The sequence below is a fragment of the Nannospalax galili genome, unplaced genomic scaffold (genome assembly GCF_000622305.1).
Source record: "Nannospalax galili isolate Female #2095 unplaced genomic scaffold, S.galili_v1.0 scaffold800, whole genome shotgun sequence".
Classification (NCBI taxonomy): Eukaryota; Metazoa; Chordata; class Mammalia; order Rodentia; family Spalacidae; genus Nannospalax; species Nannospalax galili.
The window spans coordinates 3,192,515-3,215,133 of NW_008347125.1; the positions used below are offsets into that span (position 1 = coordinate 3,192,515).

The 22,619-nt window shown below is 41.9% G+C and overlaps 1 pseudogene; it reads left to right on the forward strand.

Moving 5' to 3' along the window:
- Window positions 1-2,303, forward strand: part of LOC103742483 — a 10,470-nt pseudogene extending 8,167 nt beyond the window's left edge.
- Window positions 2,304-22,619: the final 20,316 nt, after the last annotated feature.

Here is a 22,619-nt window from a genome sequence, read left to right on the forward strand (position 1 = left end):
CCCCACGAGCCCCGAGGTAATCTTACAACTTTGTCTTTTGAAGTAGGTTTTATTTTTCCATTGGCCAGGGTCTCCCTATTAGGTAGGCTGGTTGGTCAAAGATCCTCCCGTCTCCACTACTCCAGCAGTAAGATCACAAAGGCATGTGCCACCACGCCTGGCTTTTTTTTTTTTTTTAAAGCTTCAATTGGAGCTTAAAAATTATTTTGGTTTATTTATTTTTTTGTATGTATATGAGTGTTTTGCAGACATGTATGTAAGTGCACTCATGTTGTGCAACTGTGCAAAGCCTTTGGAGAACAGAAGAGGACATCATGTCCCCTGTAACTGGAGTTTCAGATGGTAGCCATTATGTTGTGCAGGGAACTGAACCTGGATCTTCTTCAGCAAGAGTAGCCAGTGCTCTTAACTGCTTAGCCATTTCACTAGTCACTATTTTTTATTAATTTACTTATTTTTGATATAAGGTATTACTAGTAGCCTAAACTGGTCTGGAACTTGCTCTGTGACCCAGGCTGGCCTGGAGCTCAGGATCCTCCTGCCCCAGTCTTCTATGAGTTCCACCTTAAATTTAGAATATTGACATTATATTCAAGGTTAATCATATAGTCATTGTACACTTTTGTGTTGAAAGTGGTGGTGTGTTCACTCTAAACATTTATCATACACTGTATTTTGTCGTACTTGGTGCTGAGGACCAAACCCAAGGCTTCATACATGCCAGACAAGCATTCAACCACTGAGCTACATCATCAGCAATACAGGGCAATTTTAAAAAATTATTTATTATTTTCATTTTATGTACATGAGTGCTTTGCATGCATGTTTGTAAGTGCACCTGTGTTATGCAGTGTCTGCAGATTCCAGAAGAGGGTGTCAGATCCCCTGGAACTGGAGTTATAGATGATTATTAGCCACTGCGTGGTTGCTGGGAACTGAATCTGGGTCCTCTGCAAGAGTAGCCAGTGTTCTTAAGCGCTGAGCCATCTCTCCAGCCATACAGTGCAATTTTTATAATTCTATATGGCTCTAAATGTTAATGCCAATGATTCTTCTTCTATTGATTCATGCTGCTGGTCCCATCAAAAGTAAGGTCTATCTCCTCTCCTCAAAGCTCATCTGGCATTTTGACCTGCCTTGACTGATAGAATCTGACAGAGATGATCTAGCTCTGTTACTGTTAGACCTTACTGGGTGGGCACCAGCTTCTTCCTTTTCCTTCTTTGGGATCAAAATGCTGTGTGCTCATTAGACTACTAAATGATAAAAGATCACATGACCCTGGGGAATGAGAAGCCATTAAGGATAACACAGCTCTAGTGAACTTCCTAGATAAAGCCAACCTTATGCCCCTTCGGTCAGAGGTGGCACTCTGCCCAGTGCAGGATAATGAGCAAATGAATGCCTGTGTCGCACGCCTTTAATCCCAGCACTCGGGAGGCAGAGGCAGGCAGATACTTGTGAGTTCAAGGCCAGCCTGGTCTACATAGTGAGTTCAGGTCAGCTGGGACTACAGGGAGACCCTGTCTCAAAAAGACAATAATAATAATAATAATAATAATAATAATAAATAAATAAATAAATAAATAAAATACCATTTGGGGCCAGTGAGATGGCTCAGCAGGCAGAACTGCTTGCTGCATAAGCCGGATGACCTGAGTTCAGTCGTTGGGACCCACAGTGGAAGGATAAAAAGTTGTCCTCTGACCGCCACACAAGCAGATTGGTAGTGTGCCCCCCCCACTCCCGTGAGTGACACTGCACATACACACACATACTAATAATAAATAGAATTAAAATATTTAAAATTTTAAATGGGGTGCGTGAAGCAAGCAGAGCTGGAGACGAGAGTCTAGAAGCTGAACTCAGGATCTGATAAAAAAAAGCCCAGCGTTTGCTGGCAGAACCAGTTCCTGGCATTAAAGCAGAACCAGATAAGAGCCACGACCATTGTTTTCATGTGGTCATTGCTGGCCCCCAGGACTCCCCCTTTGAGGGAGGGACTTTAAAACTTGTATTATTCTTTCCAGAAGAATACCCAGTGGCAGAACCTAAAGTACATTTCATGACCAAAATTTATCACCCTAATGTAGACATGCTGGGAAGAATATGCTTAGATGTTTTGAAAGACAGGTGGTCTCCAGCACTGCAGATCTGCACAGTTCTGCTATCAATACAGGCTTTGTTGAGTGCAACTAATCCAGTTAGGAAATGATGTAGCTGAGCAGTGGAAGACCAAGGAAGCCTAAGCCACAGACAGAGCAGGAGCATGGATTAGGCTCGACACCATGGATTATATTTAAGTCGATCTGATCATCAGGTGTGCTCACTTCTGTTCTGCCAGGACTTCTTCCTTTTTGTTTGCGTTTAATGGACACAGTCTTAGAAACAGTACAGAATAAAAGCACAGGCATCTTCATCTTTCATGATTAAATGCACATTAGCAAATCTGTCTTGTCCTGATTCATTGTTGTAAAGCACCAGCAGAGGCTAGAAGTGTCGCCTGGATTGTTGTGAGATGTTGAAAAGTGTCCCTGCTTTTTCTCATTTCTCCATCATGGTTTAAGCAAAAAGCATTGTGAATGAAGGTAGTTGTCGAGGTTAGCTGCAGGAGTATAGGTATTTGTATTTTAATTTTTAAGGGGAAAGTAGTCTTATCTTAATTTTACGGTCCCCTCCCCTGCCCTTTGTGGGGTCTAATGTAAGTGGTTAAATGCAGCTAACCAGTTCTTTAGAATAATGTCTCTAGCCAAGTCTAACTTCATTTAGACTCTGTAGAGGGACAAGCTTGATTGTTTGAACCAAAATGAGAACATTAAATAAACATCACAGCCCTCACTAATAACTTTGTGACTTTGCTGTCAAGTGTAGATCCCCTCCCCACTTAAAAAAAAAAAAAGCTTAGGACCAGTTTGTATGGCTTGTCTGGAAATGTCTGTAAATCTTGTGCTTTAGTAAAAAATTTTTTCTTATTCTAAAAAAAAAAAAAAGCTTAGGACCAGTTTGTATGGCTTGTCTAGAAATGTCTGTAAATCTTGTGCTTTAGTAAAAAATTTTTTCTTATTCTAAAAAAAAAAAAAAGCTTAGGACCAGTTTGTATGGCTTGTCTAGAAATGTCTGTAAATCTTGTGCTTTAGTAAAAAATTTTTTCTTATTCTAAAAAAAAAAAAAAGCTTAGGACCAGTTTGTATGGCTTGTCTGGAAATGTCTGTAAATCTTGTGCTTTAGTAAAATATTTTTTCTTATTCTACTTTGCCTTGTACAGTTGGTTTACTGTGTTTATTTCATTCTCCCAATGTGACAATCATATTTAAAATAAAACGGATGGAATATTCTGTTTTGGTCCTCGCCACCTGATAAAGTGATTGGCAAGAGGCGGATTCTGCCAGTTTCTTTTCACTGATGCAAATTCGTATTACTATATTACTGTATTTATAAACTGTCTCTGAGCAAGCATAAAGGATCGGTGTCTTTTTTTTTTTTTTTTACATCCAAGAAATTTGAAATAAATGTGTTAACTACTCAGTCAGGTGATTGTTGATATCTTGCCATGATGTTTGAAAATTGACTGTACTGGTCATAACAAAGGAAATAATTGCAGTTGACATGTAGGACTTACATGCATTGTCCATATTTGTGCCTCAAATGTGGGTAAAGACCATTCTCTTGTCTAATAACTTCATGTATGACCATTGGTTTATGCTGCTGGGAACTGGCAGTCATTTGAGGTTTGCTGAGGCCTCTGTGAGTCTTGTAGACCCAATGAGCAAATCCCAAGCAGCCAGCTCGTAGAAGTGTCAGAGAGGTTCCTTCTTCAAGAACATTGACTCTTCCCAGTTAGTAAGTCTTGCTTTTATCCATCTAGTGTTTGCTATGAGGGCTCTTTTTGTTTTTTAGTTTGATATTCGTTATTTTTTCTTCACCGATAGAGCTCTTTCCCTTACAGTTTTCACATCTAATTCCTGATTCTCTTTAAGTCATAAATGTAGCCAGTCATAACTTTGCCTTCTGGTCAGGAATCTTTATTAAGGTAATAGATATTGTAGCCCACCCGGCATTTCCTCCCTTAGTCCCATGACTTCTGGAGCTTCTTCCAGATGTGCTGTACTTTATTGTGTCCTTTGTAAGGTAAAGAATTATCTATTAAAATTACATTTTCAACATTAAAAAAACTTAAAGGGGCTGGAGAGACCTGGGTTAGGTTCCTAGAACCAACATGGCTACTCATAACCATCTATAACTTCAGTTTGAGGCGATCCAGTGCCTTCTTCTGGCCTCCTCAGGCACCATGCATGCATATGGTGTACATACATACATGCAAGCAAATACTCATATACATAAAAATAAATCTTTTTTAAAAATCTCTAAAATTTTTTTAAATGCTGTGTTTTATTACTTTTTAAATCATTTTAATACTTCAGGAGCTAGAAAGAATGCAAGTACCTCAAGGACTTTCTTAGTTTGTGATAAATTTGGGTCCAAGATAGTTCTCAAACTTTTGGTTTTCTTATTGTTACTTGAAGATGGTCTATAAAATACACCATCCTACCTTAGTGATTCAAATATGTTCTTTGTAAATGTTTATGGGGTATCTACTGCTCTGGACAATGCAAGAGCCATATGAAAAAAGTATTTTCTCCTTCCTTTTCCCTTGCCAGTCAACTCAAAGGAGATATTACAAGCTTCTTCGTGCACACAGGTTGTGAGTCCTTGGAATGGAGCCGATTGGCCATTCTATTCCATCACGCACATGCCATGCCAGGGCAGAGGGGATATCTGTGAGGTTGTCCACAGCCTCTCCAACCAGGAAAGAAGTCCTTCTGACTTCCCCATCACCATCTTCCTAACCTAGGCTACGGGACTCTTATCTAATTTTTTGTTGTTTTTATTTTGCTTTAGGTTATGGGAAAATGAGAATTCTTTCTAGAAATCTTCATTTCTTTTCTCCTCCTTTCCTTCCCCTTCAAAGCATGAAAATGGAGAAAAACAATTTGTCTTGTGCCTTTCCCTCCCTGAAGCCACAGTGCCCCCGCCCCCATTCACCAGGCTGGGGATCGAACTCAAGTACACGTGAGGAAAGAGAATGTGAAGGCAAGGGATGGTGGGCACAAGCCTGGAATCCCAGTACTTGAGAGCCCAAGGCCAGCCTGAGCTACATATTGAGGCTCTATTTCAAAAAACCATGAGCTGAGGATGTAGTTCAATGCTAGAATACTTGCCTAGCATACCCGAAGCCCTAGGTTTAATCCTTAGGAGGGGGGGGGGAGAGAGAGAGAGAGAGAGAGAGAGAGAGAGAGGGCTCCCTGCACAGTATTATCTGCCCTTCTATACTATGTTAGACAGTGAACTTGCTATGCTTCATTTAACCCTCACATGGCCCTATGTAGATGATGCTTTATCTTCAGCCTCAAGATGAAAAAACAGACACAGACAGGTTGTCAAAGTAACCCAACATCACATGGCCAATAAGAAGCAAAGCTAGTACTAAAACCCAAACAAGGAAGGCACTTACACAGGTTCTTAAGCCTTTAGTCACTGCTTGGGCCTCAGCCTCGTGTGTATTGAGAACAAAAGGAAAGCAATAAAATTTGCTGGAAAAGCTGTGGCATTAGAATATTTCTCAATTCTAGACATTTTGAAGGCACAGAAGTTGATTAGTTTCTCTCTGATGAAAAAATGCCTTTGCCTGCCAAGACTTGTTGGACTAGAATTGGAGAGCCAGGAATGACTGACAGGTCAGTGGCCAAAAATATAATTTCAAAAATATGTTCTGACATGAAAACTGTTCTCACCTGATGTAGTTTGATAATACTTTCTAGAAGCAACTGAGGTTTGGGTTGTTTTTTGGATAGCTTTTCAACTCAGTGAGGCAAAGCCAGCATATTACAAATTGTCAGGCCTGTCTGATTTCATGGATATTGTGAAATCAGGCTGAATGAGCAACACAAGAATTCACAGTTATTCTTTAATGAGTCAGTTCACAGATAGAAATTGTTTAAATGAGAGCTAAGTTTACTTAGTCTTTTTCTCCAAGGGACAGACTGGAAGAAGGGAAATGAAGAGGTAATGACCCACAGGTCAAAGTAGGCCTTGTCAGCCCCAAATGGTGGGGAATAGCTGTTTAGTTAGGGATGGGTGTGTGGTAAGGACCAGTAGATAGCAGAGTTGGGGTAGGATATTTGTGTTAGCCAGTTTTAATTTGGTGATGCTATTCCATATACCTGAGAAAAAAACTTAAGGAAAGAAAGGTTTCTTTTGGCTCATGGTTTCAGAGGTTTGGGTCCATGGCTGCTGGCTCCTTCCTCTAGTGAGGCAGAATATTGGGGCAGAAGAACATGACAGAGTAAAGATGCTCCCTGCTTGGGAGCAGTGGCAAGAAGAGGCCAGGACAATGTACACCCTTCAAGGCAGGCTCTCAGTGATCTACTTCCTCCATCCAGTCCCCTCCTCCTCACAGCACACGATGGAGCAAAACTGCTCATCTCATGGCAGCTGAAAGACATAAATAGATTGGAGTAAGAGGAGAAAGAGACTGAAAATAAAATATTCCCTTCCAGGACACACCCATAGTGACCAATTTTCCCACCCTCTAAAATTTCTGCCACCTACCAATAATCCATTACGTTTTGAATCCGTAAATGGATTGATCCTTTGATGACATCAGAATCTTGTGATCCAATCACCACCCCAAAGTTCCACCTCTGAACAGTATCACATTGGGGGCCAAGCCCTCAGCATATGAGCTTTTAGTGCACATTTAAGTTCCAAACCATTGCACATGTCAAAGATTTGGGAGGGTTAGACTCAAATGTTTGTCCGCATGTAAAACTTCAAGGGATTGGTGCTGGAGATTCTGGGCAGAAGACAATTGGTACAGACTAGGAATGGTAGGGGAGGAAGAACAGAGTAATGCTATGGAGGGTTAGGAGGATGGGCACAGCAAGGTTATAGAAGGGTAGGGGAGGATGGGCCCAGGTTATGGAAGGTTGGAGAGGATGAGCATAGGCTATGGAAGGGTGGGGGAATGAGCACAGGTTATGGAAGGTTGGAGAGGATGACCACAGGTTATGTGCAGGCAGGCTCTCTCTCTCTCTCCGTGGCGGGCTCTGCAGGCGGCTGCAGGCGGGCTCTGCACCAAGCTCTGGGAGGCTCGGGCCAGCTGCAGGAGGCTCTCCCTGTGCTCGTGGGTCGTTGGCCACCGATCCGCGAACGTGGTCAGGACGGCCAGTGAGTGCTGACGGAAGACAGCTCTTCCCGGGAGACTGATCCCAGGCTGGTCCCAGGCGCAGTGAAACAGCAATGACATAGCTCCAGCCAGATCCAGTGATACAGCTCCGTTTATTAGTGGGAAAAGTAGAGAATTTATAGTGTGGAGGCAGTAGCAAAAGCCTCAGTTGATAGGTGCTCATAGTATGCTTTATTTACATGTGGCAGTGGGCTCCTATCTTCCAGACTGTCAGACAGTGCCTGATTATCATATAGAAAAAACCTGCGGGTAGTTTTTACTTCCGGTAACTATGCTAAAGGCCATGTTTCAGATAAGGCCTGGCATCTTCACTTGGCGGCACTTTCAAAGTGAGCCAGGAAGAGAGTGGGAGGGTTTCCCAACAGTTATGGAAGGGTGGAGGGATGAGCACAGGTTATGGAAGGTTGGAGAGGATGAGCACAGGTTATGGAAGGGTGGGAGGATGAGCACAGGTTATGGAAGGGTGGGGGGATGAGCACAGGTTTGGAAGGGTGGAGAGGATGAGCATAGGCTATGGAATGGTGAGGGGATGAGCACAGTAAGCAGAAATCATCTGGTGAATGCATACCAAGTAACAGTCACCTGTCAGACCTCCAGTCCCTTCTTCCTGTAGAGAGAGGGGGGCATCAGATAGAAGTAACTCTGCCTGCAATTGCTGTGTACTTAACTAATGCAGACAGATGAAGACTTCTAATTACAAAAGAACAGCTTTTCAGAGCCATCCTCATGTCCATAGAAGTCAGCACTGTCTCAGAATATCCAGCTCAAAATACACCAAATAAATATATGTGGGGTGGGTATTTAACTCTCCCACAGATCCTTAGTGGGAATCCGTACCTCTGCCTCATTACTAGCTTCATGATCATGAAAGTTATCAGAATTTAAATGGCATCATTTTGCTAAATCCTACCCCCACAAAAACCCCACAATGATATCATTATTGAACAACCCACTGCTCATTTGCAGTATAATCAATAAACTATTGTTCCTTAAAAACTAACTGGGAGACTGTGAAGGGGGGAAGGATCTTATGCTTAAGCTTGATAACTATAACCATCACAAAAAACTCTACCCAAACCACAAACTTGAACAAAGAACACTGCAAAAATATACAAAAAATACTTCTGCAAAGGATGTAGGCCCCAAAACTACATTTCATCTTGTACCAATGCCACCCTTGTAGCTGATCCTTGTAGCCAAGAGTTATTGCTTCAAATTGATTCAGCAATTCTTATTTTGTCATTAAAAGCTTTCCCTTGCCTTAGCCTCTATGAATGTGCACATAGCTCACCATGGCACACTATTCCTACTTCTGAATAAGTTTACTCTTTTCTTTTTAGAGTGGAAAATGAATTTAATTATGAGACTTGCCAGTTTATAGAACTCACCATCTTCACCAACTTATTTTTTTAATTTGTTTTTATTAAATTTTGTTGTATTTCATACAATATCTCAAACAATATGAATCATCTTTATAGCCCCGTCCCCACCAGCACCCTCCCATAGCCCACCCACTGGAACCCATATACTGTGTCCTGGGTATTAAGGCCCACTGTTCAAGTCAGTGTCCCCAGACATTCCCCAGTGCAAGTCCATCCACTTGCAGTTTAGTCAGATCCCTCTCAATCTTTCTATCTAAACACCTATCTCTTTCTTTCTTTCTTTCTTTCTTTCTTTCTTTCTTTCTTTATTTCTTTCTTTCTAACAGAGCATAGGGTGGGGGTTTATTTACAGAGGAGTGGGTGCCCCCCATTTATTGCTGCACTGGAAAGTCCACACTCAAATATAGATCCTGTGACTTCCTGACAGCTGCAGAAAATGGTGAGAAAGGTGCCTCCTGGTGTTCTCGACTTATATATCCTTAGCCCCTCCCCCACGTGCAGCTAAGGTGGACTGATTGGGTGGGAGGGGTAGCTGACTCCCCCCTCAACTCCTTGATGAACATGGGAAGGAGGTGTGACTATAGCTTGCCAGCATAGTGGTTGGAGTACACTTCCAGTTAACACTCTACCACTTCTTCCTGCTCTTACATTCTTTCCGCCAACCTCTTCCACAAAAGTCCCTGAGCCTTGTAGGGGGTGGTATGTGTGGGATGGTATTCCTCCTATTGTGGCAAGGTACTGAACTTTCAGGTCTCTGCATCATCAGTTTTCCATGGGCTGTTGGCCCATTTCAGTGGGATTCCATCTACTATTAAAACACAAACAGCAAGAAGCAAGAACATCTAAATCACCAACTTATTTTTACAGTACACCACAGTCACATTCAGTTTGATAATAAACTTACTCTTTACAAAAACTTTTTCTGTTTAGTTATTTAGGTCGACATGATCTTGGGAAAATTATCTTTGACATTTCTCTAGGTTTGTGGGTCTCCTCCCCTCTTTTCAAAAGTAAAATGAGGGATTATCCCTACCCACCAGCATTATTTTTAAGAAAGTAAAATACAGAGAGTGCCTACCATTCTCCCTGGCCTTTTACTAACCTGTCCAACTTCAACCATAATTCTAGCATTAAATTATGTTCAAGTATTTCATTAAAATGGAAATTGAAGGGTGGGGATGCAGCTCAGTGGTCGAACACTTGCTTGGCATGCACAAGATCCCGAGTTCAAACCCCAGTACTGAAAAGAAAATGAAAAGTGAAAGAAGGGTGAACAGTCCTCCAAATGAAATAATGATGGGCATCACTTTAGACCACATATTTAGACAAAGTTCAATCATCCACTGGGTACAAGTTAAAACCATTTACATATAGACACATGTAAAGATTTTGGTTATTTTTAAGAGACTTTATACTTTATCAGTTTAAAAGGAAGTTTGAAACTCATTTTGTTACCCAGAACATCTTGTCCCCTCTCCTAAGAAACTCAACACCACAAAAGGTTCATTTTCCAGAGTCACAAAGTCAAAGACAAGACAGAGGCTGAGGATCAACAGCACAAGTTCATTCAGTGTCTAAAGAATAGCCAAGCAGGGATATTAGGAATGATAAAAATGTTATAGGTCATATAAGATATGTTACAGTGGTTTGGTGGAGAGAAAGGTGACACAAATTAGTCTTCAGAAGAGATTTATTCGGAGAGTTATAACAATCATGGGTAACATGATGGAGTTCTGAAGGGAGGCATCCTTCAGATCCCAAGGACAAAGGGAACTCCTTGTTCTTATAGGTCTGAAGGATGGGGTTCCATATCACGTGACCCCACAAGGCAGAATGGCACTAGATAAAGCCGAACTTATAGTTGAATGTTGTCTTGGGATCTGCCTGCCTCTGCAGAGTATAGAGTAGTGGTTTATTTACCGAAGAGTGGGCACCCATAACTGCGCCATAAAGTCCACACTCATAATGCAGATCCTGTGACCTCCCAATAGCCACACAAAATTGTGAGAGAGGTGGCTCTTGGTGTTCTTGGCTTATATGGCCTTGGCTCCTCCCCCCATATGCAGCTAAGGTTGAATGATTGGGTAGGAGGGGTAACTGACCCCTCCCCTCAATTCCTTGATGAGAGTGGGAAGGAGGTGTGACTATAGCTTGCTGGCATAGTGGTCAGAGGACATTTCCAGTTAACACTCAACCCCTTCCTCTGGCTCTTACATTCTTTCTACCAAACTCTTCTGCAAAAGTCCCTGAGCCTTGGAGGGGGTGATCTTCCTCTCGTTATGGCAAGGCACTGAACTTTTGGGTCTCTCTGCATCATCTGTTTTCCATGGGCTATTGGCCAGTTTGAATGGGATTCCATCTACTATAAAACCACACAGCAAGAAGCAAGAACATCTAAACAGTGACTGCTATCATTTCCATCTACCAAAGCAATTGCAATGACTTCCCAGTGGGGCCTATATTCTCCCCTGCCACAGGGGGTTGGCTGGGTCACTGTACCAGATGTGTGTTCCACCCCTAGGAGTGGACATTATATCCAATTGAAATTTGCTGGTTGTACATACACTATATGTTCCACTATTGCACCATCAGGAACATCTTGTTTGGTATGTTGACAGTGCAACGCTCAGGATTCATCATTGAGGAGAATTATAGGCCACTATTTTCTATTTTCCCCCAGTCACCTGCGTGTTGCCTTTTGGCACCATGAAAGCCACCCATCCAGTGGTGGGGAGTTTCCAGCTTAGTCCAAGTTTGATTTCCCCCTCTGCCATGCTCACATCATGTACTGTCTTCAGCAATAAGGTTTCTTCCATCCACTTCCAGTATACAGCCAACATTATTGGCAATGGCCTTTATTGTTTTGGGGACCTCTAGTGTCCCTCAGGCCACCAGCTCATAGGAGGCAACCCAGCATTGTGGTTATTTCTTAGAAATACAGATATTGGAAACAACAACAACAACAACAAAAAAAAAACAGTCTTTTGTTTTGCTGTATTTTGTTTTACCCCAGAGACCTACTTCTTTCAAGGAAGCCCTACTTCTTAATAGCACATCCAACTAGGAACTCATCAATTAATTTATCCATTGAGTGAACCAGAGCCTTTATGTTCCAACCACTTCTCAATAGTCTCACCAGCTGGGGAGGAAGTTTTCAACACTAGAGTGTTGGGGGGGGTGCTGGCAAGATGGCTCAGTAGTTATGAGCACTAGCTACTCTTGCAGAGGACCCAGGTTCAGTTCCCAGCATCCTCATGGCAGCTAACAATCATCAATAATTCCAGTTCCAGGGGATGCAACACCCTCTTCTGGCTTCCTCAGGCATTGCATGCACATAACATGGTGCACATAACATACATGCAAATAAAACACTCATACACATTAAATAAAGAGAAATCTTAGCACTCAAGAGGCTGAAGCAGGGGGATTAAAGCAACTCTGAAGCCAGCCTGGGCTACATAGAGAGACCCTGTCTCAAGAAGAGAGAAGAGAAGGTAAGGGAAAGAGATGAGAAAAAAAGAAAAAGAAAAGACAACTTGAAGTTGCAACTTTTTTCCCTCTGTCTCTTTAAGGTGTATGCAAATCCAAAAGCCTTTTAAAAGGTTTTGGCTGCCTTTAAAACCCAGAAACGTCTTTCTCAAAGATCCTAGAGCCAACTATTTGAAATAGAATCACAGGAAAAGATAGTGCCCTGACTCCCAGTTTCTATGGGAGGCTTGGAACCAATGGACCTGGCAGGTACCTGCACCAAGCTACAAAACTACATTCTGTCCTAAATCAAGAAGTTTTCCTTTTCTTTTGGATAAAGGATTACCTTACACAGATAACCAGCACAATTACCAAGTGGATTTATGATGAACTGTGTGTGACAGATACTGCTGACAAGTCCTGTTATCTTAGATGTGTGTATGGGGGGGGGGGGGGCTAGCTACCTGGATGTACAAAATGCTAGCTACCTGGATGTACAAAAAGGTAGGATTTCTGTCTTTGCAGCCTCCTTAGCAGATCATTTGTGGTGCTCAATACTTTGAGGCTTAATGCTTATTCATCAATAACACTGTTTTTTCTCTTCTGCCTTTGTGGAAAAGTTTCCTGGTATGGTAGGAATACCACCCCCGCACCACGTTGGTGCTGAGAACTGATCCCAGGGCTTCGTACATGCTAACAAAAAGGTAGGATTTCTGTCTTTGCAGCCTCCTTAGCAGATCATTTGTGGTGCTCAATACTTTGAGGCTTAATGCTTATTCATCAATAACACTGTTTTTTCTCTTCTGCCTTTGTGGAAAAGTTTCCTGGTATGGTAGGAATACCACCCCCGCACCACGTTGGTGCTGAGAACTGATCCCAGGGCTTCGTACATGCTAAGGATGAATTATATTGCTGAGTTACATCCCCAGCCCCAAATAATTTGATTTTAATTAAATTTTCCCAACATCTTCAAGACCTAGGAGGACAAGACATGACCCTGTCATACATCCTGGGGGGGAGGGGCAAGGCAACTGCCCAAAGATCAAGACTGTGCAACCTAGGACATACCAGTCATCTGAGATAGTCGGTCAGGGACATTGCTTTTTAAGTTCAAGTATGTGCGAGGCCAGGGGTGAGAATGGAGAGGCCAAGCACCAGCTATAATAGCTACTGAAAGAGGTTTATGAAAAGGCAGGTTTGTGACTCAGCCTGGGGGATGGGCTAGCCTGCTTCACCCCTCATATTTATGTCACAAGACCATAGGTTGTTATTGTTCAAATCCATGTTTGAGTTTGGTTGACCACTAGAGCCAATGAGATTATTTTCAACCAGTTCCCGGGGAGTTTGATGCTCTATGTCTTGGGAATACATTTTGTATAGCAAAGGGTTAGAAGAGAATGGTGTGTGTGCATGTCAGGGAGAGTGAAGCAGGAAACAGGTGTACACTAGGGGTAGGGGGAGCCAGGGCAACTGGATGCCACTGCCCTGTCCTCCAAGAAGACCCTGGAGCTGCTGGGAAAGTTCCCTGCTCAGAACCTGGACAGAATACTAATTCTGGATTATGCAGGGTCCTGTTGTCTTCTCAGCACCCAGCCTATTTTTTTTTTCACTTCTTCTCCTCAAAGTTAGACTTCTGACTAAGTAGGCCTAGATAAAATGCAGGGTACTAAGCCATTCCCATAGGGTACAAATTACCCAAAATTGACCAGAAACTTACTAAGAAGAACACAATTTGTCTCCCAGAACTTTTCTCAGTGCAAGCACTGCATATATTTGGAGAATGTATTCATGAGTCTCTTAGAAGTTGGAAGTGAGACCCACAAAGACCAAACTTGGTGTTAAATACAGTGCTTCCAAAGACAGTGGTTTCAATCAACAATTATAGGACTTCCTGACTGGATAGGTATGCAAATATTGTCCCCAGACTGGATTGGACAAGAAGTTGGCCTTTGCCGCCAGCCATCTGTCACCAGGTCCCACAGAACCTTGTCTTTCATGTTGAACCCAACCCTGGCTTTGGAGGGTTGCCCATATGGTTTTGAAGGGGTACAAAGTTCTTGTCAATCTGATATACCCACTTGCCTAGGTTTGGCCATGCCTGAAAGTTCATATGCCTAATGGTCCATTTCTATGCATCCCCTTCACCTGGACCACTTCCCACTTCCCTTTCCTCTGAGCTTCAGTTTAGAACTCTTTGCTGATCAAGACCTAAGCAAGCTGTTTAACTGGGGCTTCACTAGTCCTCTGTGGTGACATTCCATGTTCAGATGAAGTTTTCTTCCTCAATTTAGAGCTTTAAAATTTACTAATAACCATGTGCTACGTAATAATGTTTCAGTAAGTGACAAATCACATGCACAAGTGGTCCTATAAGATCTATAAGATCATTCTTCTAAGCAATGCCTTAGTGCTCTTAGTTTGTGTAAGTACTCTGATGTTGGCACAGTGACATATTACTTAAGAATGAATTTAGCTGGGCATGGTGGCACATGCCTTTAATGCCAGCACTCAGGAGGCAGAGGCAGGTGGATCTCTCTGAGTTCAAGGCCAGCCTGGTCTATGTAGGGAGTTCCAAGGCAGCTGGGGCTACTAGGGACGCCCTGTCTCAAAAAAAAACCAAAAAAACAAAAAAAAAAAAAAAAAAAAAAAAAAGAATGAATTTATTGGGGCTAGAGAGAGGGCTCAATAGCAGCATTGGCTGCTCTTTCAGAGGACCCAGCACCCACATAGTGGGTGTACTCACAAGTGCACCTACACACATGCAGGCAAAACACTCATACATATAAAATAAAAATAAAGAAATAAAAAAGAATTAATTTTTTAAATCTTTTTAATTTTATGTGTATGAGTATATTGCCTGCATGTATGTAAATGTACCCATGACATGTAATGCCCATGGAGGTCCAGAAGAGGGGGTTGGATTCCCCTGGAACTGGAGCTCCGAACAGTTGTTAGCCACCATGTGGGTGCTGGGAATCAAACCTGGGTCTTCTGCAAGAACAGCTGGCATTCTTAATCACTGAGCCATCTCTCTAGCCCCTCACAAAAAATTTTTTTAAGAAAAGGATGAATTTGGGGCTGGAGAGATGGCTCAGTGGTTAAGAACACTGGCTATTCTTGCAGAAGACCTGGGTTCGAATCCCAGCATCCACAAGGCAGATCACAACTCTCTGTAACTCCAGTTCCAGGGGATCTGACAGCCTCTTCTGTCCTCTGTGGGCATTGCATGACATGGGTGCACTTACATACATGCAGGCAATACACGCATACACATAAAATAAAAATAGTAAGTAAAATATTTTTTTTTTAGAAAAAGAAAAGGATGAATTCATCTCTATATAAAGTCCTTGGAACACAGGGTATAGTACAAGAAAGTAGATAACCTGAGAGGATTTCAACAGAAGCTAGAAAAGCCTGGGTTTATGCTGTAGAGCCTTAAAGAATCTCAAGAACCTGAATAGCCTGATGTTGACAGGGAACTGTATGGAGCTCCTCAGGATAAGAACTAGGGAGGCAGAAAAAGAGTCAAGAGGCGGTAGGAGAGATGCTGCTCAGAAGAGGGGAGGACTGGAGGTTAAATTAGGAAAGTTGCACTTGGTATCTATTGTCTAATATTTAAACTAAGCCTGTGCTCAGACCCCGACTATCTGTGCTAGTTGCTTACTGAAAAGGGTTTTGCATGGTAAATATGTATCTCTTACAACTCAACAGCATCCCTCAAGCACCTGAATCTTCCGTCTCCAAGATGCCAGTGGGGGGCAGAATCTTAACTTTGATCACTGCCAGCCAGCAAACAGCCAGGCCCATCTCACTGGCTCTAACTATCCCTTTGGGGTTTTAAAAAAAATTTCCCTGACTCTTCTGAGTCTCCCCCAACATCTCACTCCCAAACACCCGGGTCAGAATGAAGACATTCTCTTCTCTTCAACTCTTAGGCATTTAAAGCACAATAAAGTGCTAATTTGGAACTGCAAATTAAGACATTTTACAGCAATAAGATCTTGGGAAACACCCTGCAGCATGACCCAATGGGTCTTCCTTCCTCAGGGTCAGTGTCAGAAAGTGGATTGTTCAAGAAGGAATATACAGATTGCATATTTAGGAGGCAATCCTTTTTTTACAAGATTTGATACAAGTGCCAGCTGTCCTACATCTGGGGACCTTGGGGCTATGGGTTGCCCAGCCTCTGCCCCATAGGAAAGTAGTGAGTTCAAGGAAGAAGCATGCTGGGAAGCTGGGTGGCTGAGTGTAGGTACCGTCTCTACCCTCTGCTCCTGGGGTCACAGCTGACACTAGGTGAGCACCCAGAGCCACACCTGGACCATCCTTATTATATAACAACATCCACCTGGAATTTTTAAATAAAAGGGTTTATTGCTAAAACCAGAAGTAGTGTTTGAGAAAGGAAGAGAACGTCCTCCAGAGCTTTGATGTATATATACCTTCCTCTCATAGTCTCCCATGTTCTTTAAATTTATTGCAGGATTTGCATTAATTTGCATTTTTATTTATGTGATATAATATAACATAAAATTAACCATTTTTAAAGTGCATACTTCAGTGGCCTTTAGTACATTTGCATTGTTGTGTAATCACAGCTCTACATAGTTCCAAAACATGTTCATTACCATCAAGAGGAAAAATTATATACCAATAAGAATTTACTTCCCTAGTCCCTGAAAACCAACAATCTGTTTTCTGCCTCCAAAGATTTTCTTACTCCACATATTTTATATATGTGACTTTTTGCGTCTGGTTTCTTCAAATTAGTGACTGTGTTCAAGATACATCCATGTTGTAGTGTCATCAACATTTCATTTATTTCTATTGCTGAATGATATTCCATTGTATGTACATATATATGTATAGATATTTGGGGTATTTTAACTTTTTAGCTATTTTGAATAGTGATTTGCATAAGTGTCTGTTTTCAATTATCTTGGCTACATATGAAGGAGTTGCTAGAACATAAGGTAAGTATATTTAACTTTTTGAAACACCATTTTTTAAAACAATTTGTATCTTTTGAATCAATCTCTAGCTTGAATCAAAACAGAGGAAAATGTTTATTTGGACATAGATGCTGTCTCTGCTCTTTGCCTCTGGGGTCCCGCTGACACTAAGTAAATACCCAAGCTTGGACCAGCTCAAGATAGTTGCATGGTAGTTGAAGCAGTCACCGACCCTGCAGATTCTGAAGCATTCTTCATTGAAGCTGAGAGAATATTCATTTATCAAGAAATTAGAGCCTGCCCTCCCTCCCTCCTTCTTTTTCCCCTTCTCTCCTTCCCTCTCCCCTTCTCTTCTTCCCCCCTTCCCTCCATCCTTTCCTCCTTTCTTTCTTCCCTTGCTTTGCTGGGATTAAACCCAGAGCCTCACATGCTAGGTAAGCATTCTACCGTGAAGCACAACTAGAACTAAAAATATTTCTAAGTTGACAGTTGTCAAGTTAGCTGAATATATCTGGATGCATACAGGAGGCTTATGGGTAACATTTCCAAAGAGGCTCAGGGAATGTGGTCAGGATTCACATGGGGTCCAGGTTAGAGGGGAGGTGCAGGTCTCATGTTTACCCTTTCCATAGTCTCACACTGTTATGATGTAGATATGAGCTGCTTTCCTTACCCTCAAGGTGCTGAAGGCTTGGTCTCCAGTTGGTGGTACTGCTGAGGGGTAATTGGCTCCTGAGGCTCTGATAAAAATCTAGGAACTAAGCCATTAATATGTCCTAGCTCAATGGATTATTATAAGGGGGGCCTGATGGAGGCTAGGCCACTGGGAGTATGTCTTTGAAGGCTGCATCTGATCCCTGGCCTCTTTCTGTCTCTCTCTGCTTCCCAGATGCTCTGAGGCCAGTGGCTTGCTCTGCCGGCATCTATGCTGTGACTCTGCCTTACTATGGCCCAGAAAAAACAGGACCAGGTAACCACTGACAGAAACCTCTGAAACCAGGAGCCAGAATAAACCTTGCCTCCTTTGAGTTGTCTTTCTCAGGTATTTGTTACAATAATAACAACAAAATATCGGAAGCAAGGTGTTAAGGAACTCACCTTTAATCCCAGCACTTAGAGGCAGAAGTAGATGGATTTCTGTGAGCTCAAGACAAGCCTGGTCTACATAACAAGTTCCAGGTCAGCTAGGGTTGCACAGTGAGACCCTGTCTTAAACAAAGAAATGAAAAAACAAAAATTGACACAGAAAATTGATACCAATGAAATGGGGTCATTTTACCATATGGAACTGATTTATGAGAAGAGTTTGGAAAAGTTTGGAAAAGCAGGAGAGAGATGGCTTAGAACATTGCAAACAGAGCTTAACGGGTGATTCTGATGGGACCTCACAGGCCAAAATGCTTTAGGAATGCAAACAGTAAAGACTGTGCTTGTATGGTTTCAGATGGTTTATTAGTTACATTTTATCATATCTGTGACCAAATACCTGATAGATACATCTTAAGGGAGGAAGACTTACTTTAGCTCAGTTTCAGAGGACCACATGACCTCCTGTGCTTGCATAAAACATCATGATGGATTATATCACAGAAGTTCTCACTCAATGACAGACAGGACACAGAGAAAGGAAGAGAGAGCAGCGTGGGACAAGATTCGGTTCCAAGGACACAACCCCAGTAACCCACTTTCTCAAGCCAGGTCTCACCTCCCTAAGTTTCTACAACTTCCCAAAATAGTACCATCAATTCAAAAACAAGTGCTCAAGCCCTCAGACTGTGGGGACATTTGATATTCAAATCATAGCGGATAAGAACAAAGACTACTGGGAACTGGAGCAGAATACGCCAAAGAACTTTGTGTTTTGTCCATGCCTCGAGACCTTAAGGGAGAATGAATTTAAAGGCAGTGGAGTAATACTCCAACAGAAGAAATTTCAAGGCAGCCCCATTTTCAGGCTGTAGTAAGGGTACTGTTGGCTGCTGTTTACAGTGAATTGACATGAAGAAGAACAGAGTTGAGTGTGGTGGTTGCATGCCTTCAACCCAGCACTCAGAGAGAGGCAGGTGGATCTGTGAATTTGAAGCCACCTGGTCTACATGTTGGTTCCATACAGGTCAGGCATAATGAGACCCTGCCTAAAAAAAAAAATAAAGCAGAATAGAAAGATGTGGCAAGCTTGTAGTATTGCAAGAAAAGTAAGCTTAAAGTTGAGGTTAAGGAATACACAGTTTCTAAAGAGATTAGTGCTATGAAAAAAACAAGTGCTTTTTACCAGGATGTAGTAAAGAAGTCTTAAGGACATCTCAGAAATGCCTGGCTCTACCCACTGAAGGCACCACTGTGTAAAAATGTAAACTTGTTTAAAAGACTTTGCCAGAGAGGAGGGCTGTTCACCAGCTACCCATAATTCTTTGCCTAGGTTTTATTTCACAGTGCTCAGTCACACAGATACTCAGAGACTGTTGAGGCACCTGTCCAAGGGAGTCTGGCTTTTGTACCCACTGCTAACATACATTGGTGGACTTTTATTTGGCCTTAAAGAATGGTCATTTGCTAGAAAATGAATGGAATTGGAGAGCATCATGTTAACTGAAACAAAGCAGACATAGAAAAATAAATATTGCATGTTTTTTTTCTCAAATGCAGTATAAATATATTTGAAATGAAAGAGAAAAGGGACTATTTGGGAGGGACCAGTGGCTTTTCCCCAGTATTCTCATTCTCTCTCTCTCTCTCTCTCTCTCTCTCTCTCTCTCTCCTTCCTGGTCACCAGGAGGATAGTTTCTGCTCACCCACATGCTTCCTGCCATGATGCTGCCTCATGACAACCCAGAAACAACAAAACCACATGACTATGGACTGAAACTTCTAAAACTATGAGCCAAAATAGTTTTCCTCCTTTAACTTGTTTTCTCAGATATTTTATTACAGCAATGAAAAAAAATTGATCAACACACCATCCTTTAGTGCTCTGAGTGTGCAGTGCTACGGCATGAATATTATGTGTCCTTCCCCATTCGTATGCTGAAGTCCTGACCCCCAAAGTGATGGTGTTAGGAGATGGAGCCTTTGAATGGTGATGAGTTATGAGGACAGAGTCATGAAGGATTTGTGCCCTTATAAAAGAAGTTGCAGGAAGTTAGCTAGCCCCTGGTACTATGGGAGGACAGAGCAAGAATACACCATCTGTGAACCAGAAAGTGGGCTCTCACCAGATACCAAATCTGCTGTTGCCTGATCTTGGACTGCTCAGCCTTTGGAACTGTAAGAAGTAAATTTCAGTTGTGTATGAGCTTCATGGTTTAAGGTGTTTTGTTACAGCAGACAGTGGCAAACTGAAGTCAGGTTCACAGGAGGGAGGAACTGCTGATATTCTCATATCAAACTTTACAAAGGCAAGGATTACTCATTAAAAATGAATTTTAATGCCTTTTATTAAAAGGTTGAGAAGAAAATATGACATAAAATGGAACTGTTATTCAGCCTGATAAATATGCAGCTGGACTACATTTTTGTCCAACCTCTAACTTTCCTTGTATTATCTTAATTTTATTTATTAATTTTTATTTTATGTGTATGAGTGTGTTGCCTTACATGTATTTGTGCACCCTTGTGTGCAATGCCTATGGAGGCCAGAAGAGGGCATTAGATCCCCTAGAACTGGAGTCATGGACAGGAGTTAGCTGCCAGGTGGGTACTGGGAACCAAATCCAGGGTCCTCTGTAAGAGCAGCCAGTGCTCTTAACAGCTGAGCCGTGTCTCCAGCTCTTAACTCTGCTTATTTTTAAAACCAGCATGTTTATGAGCTAAGTGTCCTCTGGGACCAGATCAGCTGAAATGATTAGATCTAAGACCGCCACCTAAATAACCTCTGAAATAATCCCAAACCTCATTCTAACTCCATCTACATGCTAAATGACACACCTCTGGGCACCATGACACTTGCCATGACAAAGGCCAGAAAGAGCCATAAAAGGACCAAAAAAGAGATAGTGCTCTTCTCCTATCCCAAGAAAAGTCACACACATTCCTCTCTTTTTAGTGGATCCTCATCCTTATTTCTTTTCCCTTCTACCCATGTCTTCCCTAGAACTAATGGGGTAAGGAGTTGTGAGGTGGACCCCACTAGTCCACTCTTTGTCCACTGAATAAACTTGTGCTGTTGGTACTCAGCCTCAGCCTTATCTTTGGGGCTTTGGGGCACTGAGTGGAAGTAGGGGTAAGGTTCTTAAAGGAGGGGGCAAAAACCATGGGTAACAAAACGAGTTTCCAACTCCCTTAAGTAATGAATTATAAAGCCTCTTAAACAACTGTTGAAATCTTCACCGCTGTCTATATGTAGATGATTTTAATTTATCTATGATGGACCACTGCAGTTCACCCAAATGTATGGTCAAAAATTATGCCTACTATTATTTCATCTGGGGGACTTGTTCATCCTTTTTAAAAAATTGTCGTGCACTTGATTTACATGGTAAGCTTAAATTAAAGCAGCCTTCATCTCAGTGAAATTCCTTGGAAGTATAATTTGAAGCTAAAATTAAGGTTCATTATGGGAAACTGAGGCACAGGACCAGCCACAACATACAGAGAAGGTGCCCAGAGCCTCATGTGGAGAAATTGGGAAAGTTTATTAATGCTAGCCAGACTTGAGCAGAGACCCCTCCTTTCAAAGAACTTGAGCACTGAGTTGAATCCTTTCACAGAATTTATAGGTCCCCCTGCATTGTCACAGCATTGGTGGGTTTACAGCCTACGTGATTATTAGCACAAGTGCTCAGTGCCCTCAGACCACTGAAAGGAAATTCCTTCTGCAGGCATGTTTGCAGAGGAAGACATTTAGGGCAGGAGTTAAGATATATTTTTAACAGAGTCTTATTACAGGTGCTTTAGCAAACAAGGCAGTTTCATACAGATGTTCCACTAGATAACTATGGTATTTATTTCTTAAGATTGCTTTCTCCATTTTAGCTTTGATTCTTTTTTTTTTAACACAAGGTTTAGTAAGCATTTATACAACTATTATAACAGTTAAGTACTCTATTCTAAAATATAAAATAAAGCAAGGTTAGACACATATGAGTGATATTACATGCATGGCTATATTTCTTTTCCTTATCAGTTGAGTTTGAACAGGTTAGGAGAAGAAATCTCTTTATAGGCCAGGGACTATGTCAGACACTCTCCATATTTTACCTTTCACAATAAGGCCTTAGGTGGTACATACATATTATTATCCCCTATTACTCTTGGAGCAAACAAATGAGAGGGGGCTCAAGAAGGTTAAATAACTTGCCAAAGATGATGTCAACCTAAATAACAAACAGAGAAAGGTTAGCATGCTATGATGAGTTAGGCACACACTCATAGGAGAAGATGCAAGGGGAAATCTTCAAAGATAAAATTGGAATTCATTAAACTATTTTATAACAATAATCCTTGGATGCTATGATCATTTACAATGGTGGTGTCTGTTGATCCAAAATTAAGTGCACAGTTGTGGGGCCCACATCCTTTGCATAAGTATTTGTGTGTGTGTGTGTGTGTGTGTGTGTGTGTGTGTGTGTGTGT